This window comes from Zingiber officinale, chromosome 2A (genome assembly GCF_018446385.1).
Source record: "Zingiber officinale cultivar Zhangliang chromosome 2A, Zo_v1.1, whole genome shotgun sequence".
NCBI classification, from domain to species: Eukaryota; Viridiplantae; Streptophyta; class Magnoliopsida; order Zingiberales; family Zingiberaceae; genus Zingiber; species Zingiber officinale.
In genome coordinates, this window is record NC_055988.1 from 31,301,688 (window position 1) to 31,309,188 (window position 7,501).

A 7,501-nucleotide genomic window follows, 5' to 3' on the forward strand; every position below is an offset into this window, starting at 1 on the left:
TTTGATTACCAAGAAGATTTTTCCAAAACGGCAAGGTTTCGCCCCAAATCTTTTTGGGACAGCGGACTAAGGTGTTGTAGGATCGCTTAGGGACACTCGCGATGGTTATATCGTGGGTAAGGGCGCTGCCCCTGACCCCGCAAGGGGATTCGTTCCGCGATTGCGCCCGGAAACCGCTAATCAGGACCGCCGGGAATTTTTACTCATAAAAATTGTAAAAAAATAGTATTAAAATCACAGAAAATTATGGAAATTACATAATTTAGAATTATGTATAATTTGTGATGGTCATGGCCCCAAAAGACCCAAATTAGATTTGAAAAATTGTGTTGTAATTCATATTACGGCCTGCGCGCCGTCATTTGTGTTGTGTGTGATGTATACTTGATACGTGACCTGCGCGTCATGCCTCTCTTTTATTCTTGTTGTAAATTAGTTTAGACTCGAATGTAACTCGAGTTTCAAAATTGTAATGTACAAAATTGGAGCGGTGGAAGGTCCACTCGAGACGGAGTTACGAGGAGGGCGCGAGCAACACAAGGTGGTCAAAGGGAGGAGCTTGAGAAGCTGTTGACCCTAGGTTGACCATCCGATCTTCTCATTAACTTGAGAAGATCGTAGTAGGACCATGACTAATCACAAATAGTATAATTAATTGCTTGTGTGTGTGTATTTGATGCATGCTAGTAAAGTAGTTAATTAGCGCCTTAACGATTAGATTAGATCTAAATCGTGTACAAGATGCACCCTATGATTAGATTAGATCTCAATCGCGTCAACTCTAAAATGCCTACCATGCCGTGATACCTATCACTACCTCGATCACATGTGTTGTTGAAACTACCAAAGCAGAGCAATACATATTATCTTGGTAGGGTACGGAGGGACAATCTTGGTCCCGTCTATCAACGCATGGGTGAGTAGAGACTCAATTTGATTGAGTACAACTAGTTAAATCGAGTTTAACTGTAGGCATTCTTCCAACGGTTGAAAAGATAGGACATAAATCACATTTATATTAATTCTTGTGCGTATTAGCCAAAGCTAACTCAAGTTTTAATATAACTGCGGATAATGATCCTATAAACAAGAGTTGCATAGAGATGTAATTGGTAAATAGTTACCTACCGATCATACTAAATCTTGGGCGTATTAGCCAAAGCTAACTCAAGGGTTAGTATGATGTGGATCTTGTCCCACATGAGTTATAGAATTTAGTGGGAGCATCATTTAATTAAAGGCCTAATTAAATGATAAATAGAATATGATGTTTATTTATTTTTTGCATTTTTCTATTGTAGATAACCATGACGTCAAACACGAACACCTTCTCTCTGCGTTCTGTCCTTGACAAGGACAAGCTCAACGGAGCAAATTTCCTGGACTGATACAGGAATCTGAGAATAGTTCTCACCCAGGAACGTAAACTGTACGTTCTGGAGCAGCCCATTCCGGAGGCTCCTCCTGCCAATGCCACGCGAGCAGATAAAGATGCTTACAAGAAGCACCAAGATGATGCATTAGATGTATCAGGTTTAATGCTCGCGACCATGAACTCTGATCTTCAGAAGCACCATGAGTTAATGGGTGCTTATGATATGGTTGAACATCTTCGTCAAATATCAAGGTCAAGCACGACACGAGAGATTTGAGATCTCAAGGGAACTATTTTAGTGTAAGATATCAGATGGGGCTCCCGTAGGTCCATATGTACTCAAGATGATTGGGTACATAAAGAACCTACAGAGATTGGGGTTCCCACTTGGCCAAGAGCTGGCCACTGACCTGATCTTGCAATCCTTGTCGGATAGCAATAGTCAATTCGTTCTAAACTACAATATGAACGAAATTGACAAGCCACTGCTTGAGCTGCTTAGCATGTTAAGAACTGCTGAGCTGAACCTTAAGAAGGTTAAGCCCCACTCTGTTCTGGTGGTTCAGAAACATAAGGGCAAGGGCAAGCCCAAAGGCAAAGGAAAGTCCCAAGCCAAGGGCTAAGATAAGGCACTGAAGCCTAAAGGAGGGGTCGCCAAGGATGCTACCTGCTTCCACTGCGGTCAGAACGGGCATTGGAAGAGGAACTGCAAGGTGTACCTAGAAGATCTTAAGAAGAAGCGAAGTGAGACTTCCACTTCAGGTATATATGTTATAAAAGTCAATCTATCTATTTCTTCATCATGGGTATTAGATACCGGATGTGTTTCTCACATTTGTACTAATGTGCAGAGCAATTGCAAAGGGCGAGGTGGACCTACGAGTAGGTAATGGAGCACGGGTTACTGCTGTTGCTGTAGGGACTTATTTTCTATCTCTGCCCTCTGGGCTTGTACTAGAGTTAGATGATTGTTGTTATGTGCCTGCTTTAACTAAGAACATAATTTCAGTTTCTTGTTTGGACAAGAAAGGTTTCTCTTTTATAATAAAGGACAAATGTTGTTCTGTTTATGTAAAAGATATGTTCTAAAAGATATGTTCTATTGTAGTGCACCTCTGATGAACGGACTCTACATTCTAGAACTTGAAAGCCCTATCTATAACATAAATACCAAGAGGTTCAAGTCAAATGACATGAACCAAACCTATCTCTGGCACTGTCATTTAGGTCATATAAACGACAAGCGCTTATCCTAGCTCCATAAGGATGGTTTGTTGGACTCATTTGATTTTGAATCTTATGAGACGTGCGAGTCATTTCTACTAGGCAAGATGACCAAGACTCCCTTTAGTGGGCACAGCGAAAGAGTGACTGATTTGTTAGGACTTATACATAGTGATGTATGTGGCCCTTTCAATGTCACTGCTAGAGGCGGTTATAGGTACTTCATCACATTTACTGATGACTTCAGTAGATATGATTATGTGTACTTGATGACACATAAATCAGAATCCTTTGAAAAGTTCAAAGAATTCAAGAATAAAGTACAAAACCAGCTTGACAAAAGTATTAAGATACTTCAATCAGATCGAGGTGGGGAATACCTTAGCCATGAGTTTCGTGACTATCTAGCTGAGTGTGAGATTCTATCCCAACTCACTCCTCCTGGAACACCACAGTGGAATGATGTATCCGAAAGGAGGAATCGTACCCTATTAGATATGGTACGGTCTATGATGAGTCACACAGATCTTCCTACATTTCTTTGGGGCTATGCTCTAGACACGGCAGCTTTTATACTCAACCGAGTTCCATCCAAGGCCATGATAAAGACACCATATAGGATATGGACAGGGAGAGATGCCCAGGTGTCTTTTATGAGGATTTGGGATTGTGAGGCTTACGTTAGACGTCAAGTCTCAGAAAAATTAGGACCCAAATATGATAAGTGCTATTTCATTGGATATCCCAAGGAAACTAAGTGATATTACTTCTACATTCCCAGTCAGCACAAAGTAGTTGTGACAAAAACTGGGGTATTTCTAGAAAGAGATTTTGTTTCTAGAAAGACTAATAGGAGTACGTTCTGTTGGACCCCGTGGTAGTTTTGATGTGATCAACCAAGTTGGTTAGGTCCTGCCGTGTTTGATCCCTGTGTCTGAGTGTGCAGGAGCTTAGGAGCACAGGAAGTTGAGCAGAAGACGCAGCTAGAAAGAAGGACGGCACGGGAAGGGAGCCGACAGGCTCAGTGCGTCCGAAGGACGAGAGTGCTGCGGAAGAGTACTCCGGTGGGTGTGAAGAGCGTGCGCGACGTTCGAGGGACGTTAAGTCGGGACGGAAGGCTGCTCGAGGAGAAGGCCGAGAATTGGGTTCGGGTGAGCCCTATTCCGATTGGCCGCAATCACCCAAAAGAACGGAGCATCGGAAGCTGAAGAAAGCAAGCTGGAAATTGAGTTGCCAGCTTGGAGGCGCCTCCATCAGGCTTGGAGGCGCCTCTAGCTTGAAAGCGCCTTCAACCTTGTTGAAGGCGCCTTCAACAGATCAAAGTGTCCATTTCACGGTACGGATAAAGTTTTATCCGCTCACCTCTTGGAGGCGCCTTGGACCCCTATTGGAGGCACCTTGGAGCCTCGAGATCAGATTTCCAGAGGCTATTTAAAGGCCCCTGGAGCTAGGAATTCACAACAACTTCTACATTCAACTCTGTACTTAATTCCTAGCAATAGTTCTGAGCCGTTAGTGTGTAAAAGGCTTCTCCGCCTTCAGCAAAGGAGAGTCTTCTAGTGCGCTTTTTCATCGCCCTGGATTAACAATCTCCTTGGTTGTAACTAGGTTAATTGCTGAGTCTCTTTTTATTTCTGTTGATTTAATTGTTATTATTTTACTATTGCTTTTCTGAGTTGAAATCCGAGGAGGGTATAGTTTATTTTTGATTTCAGCAATTCACCCCTCTCTTGACGGCCTCCGCTGCACCTACAATTGGTATCAGAGCCTGATCACCTCAGAAGGACTAACCGCCAACTGAAGCACTACGATCAAGACGATGATCGGAGCGAACATCCATCCCCTGAAGTTCGAAGGAGACTTCGCCACATGGAAGCGCAAAATGTAGGTATTTTTTAAAACGGATTTTGATATTCTTATTACAATGAAATATGGTTTTGCAGCGCCAAAAGACAAAGAAGAAAATACATGGAGCAAGAAGGAGCAAGCCGATTTCGTCGCCAACGGAAAGGCAGAGTTCCACCTGCTCAGTGTGCTGCCACCACAAGAGGTAAGTCGAATCAGAAGCTACGACTCCGCGAAAGATCTCTGGGAGAAATTTCTGGAGCTTCACGAAGGTACCTCCGAAGCAAAGCTGGTGCGACGCGACATTCTCCGGACCCAGTTGACAAACCTCCGGATGAACCAAGGCGAGAAGGTAGCGCAACTCCAAGCGAGGATCAAAGAGTTGATCACTCAACTCACCAACCTTGGAGAAGAAGTAACGAACCGGGACTCAATTTGATACGCACTCAACGCCTTCCCGAGAACTCCCGAGTGGGTCTCCTTAGTAGATGCTTACTACATCTCTAAGGATCTCGAGGTAAGTACAATGGAACAATTGTGTTCAACTTTCGAACTTCACGAAAGTAGAGAAGTCAAACCTCAACATTGCCCTACGAGCTGAAACGGACGATCCTGACTCCGAAGCGACAATCGACGAAAACGAAGCTGTATTAATGGTAAGACGTTTTAATAAGTTTTTTAAATCTAACAAATTTAGATCGCAGTCAAGTAAACATCGTCAAAAGAGAAGGACAGTCCGTTGCTACAACTGCAACGAAGAAGGGCACATCAAGGAGGACTGCCCAAAATTGAAGAGCAAACAAAAGGATAAGGAAAGGAGCAAGAAGTCAGCTCAAACAAAACACTACCTAAAGGCTAGGTGGGATGATTCATCATCCTCCGAATCGGAAGTCGAAGAATTCTCAGGACTAGCACTGATGACCAACCATCAGCTAGAAGACTCAAGCTCAGAGATGAGCATCGATGAAGGGGGAGGAACATCAGAAGAAGGAAGCAACAGTGAAGGGGGAGCGTCACCAGATCAGGTAAGTAAGATACGTAATCTAACCCCGTCTCAGTCTTTTCGATTTATTAAATCGCTTTCTAAAAACTTATTCGAATTAGAAAAAGAAAATAAAGAATTAAAAATGAAATTAGAAAAAGCATGTCCACTTGAAATGTACGATAGTATAAAATCAGAAAATGATAAATTAAGATTAGAAATTGAAAAACTGAAATCTACTGCATGCTTAAATCAATTTCCACACTCAAAATTAAAAGTTTATGGAAAATTGAACTGGTACATTAGAAACCATCAGGGTCAACTTAGAAAAGTACCAAGAAACTTTGTACCCCCTAAATTTTTGAATAACCCTGTAGGAAGGAACCTTTATTGGGTTCCAAAATCTGTGTTAAATTAATTTTTTAATTAAAAATCTTTAAGAGAGAAAATTAAACATTGAAATTCTTTATGGAAGCTTTGTCTAAGGAAGTTGTTGTTGCTCCAATAACCAAGAAGGCCTAGTGCCTCGCCACGACCTGGAAACTAAAATATTGAAAGAAAATGTTTAATTAACTTTCTGAAAAAGCATTAAACAAGAATTAAATAATGCTTTGAAAGTTTATCAAAGACTCCTTAAAATAAACAAAAATTTCTTTTACTTAGAATTTTTTTTAAAATTCTAACTTAAAATATTTTTTCTTGGAAATCTTCTGGAATACTTCATTTGACTTAGATTTTTTTTAACATTCAAAACTTAAAGTTTAACTTAGAATTTTTTTTATATAAAATTCTAAAAATATCATTTTTGCTAAGAAAATTTTTTCTAAATGTTCAATTGAACTTAGAAATTTTATAAAAATTCATTTTTTTTACCTTATTAATTTGCTTAATATTCTCTTATTGGTACCCCATTGTTGCTATGATCAAAGGGGGAGAGAAAGGTAGTACAAGTTTAGGGGGAGTTTAGGGGGAGTTAGAAAAATTAAAATTTTACTTATTTTTTTTGAAAATGTATTGTAATTTTATTTATTGTAAATTTATGCTTAATTATGTTAGTTTAGTAATTTTCTTTAAAATTACTATTTATGTCCATTTGTAAACCCTAACTTGAACTTGGGTTGATGCACATCAAAAAGGGGGAGATTGTTGAACCCCGTGGTAGTTTTGATGTGATCAACCAAGTTAGTTAGGTCCTGCTATGTTTGATCCCTGTGTCTGAGTGTGCAGGAGCTTAGGAGCACAGGAAGTCAAGCGGAAGACGCAACTAGCGAGAAGGACGACACGGGAAGGGAGCCGACGGGCTCGGTGCGTCTGAAGGACAAGAGAGCTGTGGAAGAGTACTCCGGTGGGCGTGAAGAGCGTGCACGGTGTTCGAGGGATGTTAAGCCGGGACGGAAGGCTGCTCGAGGAGAAGGCCGGGAATTGGGTTCGGGTGAGCCCTATTCTGGTTGGCCGCAATCACCCAAAAGAACGGAGCGTCGGAAGCTGAAGAAAGCAAGCTGGAAATTGAGCTGCCAGCTTGGAGGTGCCTCCAGCAGGCTTGGAGGCACCTCCAGCTAACCTTGTTGAAGGCGCCTTCAACGGGTCAAAGTGACCGTTTCAAGCTGCGGATAAAGTTTTATCCGCTCACCTCTTGGAGGCGCCTTGGACCCCTATTGGAGGCGCCTTGGAGCCTCGAGATCAGATTTCCAAAGGTTATTTAAAGGCCCCTGGAGCTAGGAATTCACAACAACTTCTACATTCAACTCTGTACTTAATTCCTAGCAATAGTTCTGAGCCGTTAGAGTGTAAAAGGCTTCTCCGCCTTCAGCAAAGAAGATTCTTCTAGTGCGCTTTTTCATCGCCCTGGATTAACAACCTCCTTGGTTGTAACCAGGTTAATTGCTGAGTCTCTTTTTATTTCTGTTGATTTAATTTGTATTATTTTACTATTGCTTTTCTGAGTTGAAATCCGAGGAGGGTATAGTTTATTTTTGATTTTAGCAATTCAACCCCCTCTTGCCGGCCTCCGTTGCACCTACACGTTCGATCTTGAAGAAGTTCAAGATGCGGACCATAGCACTGAAACCTCGATG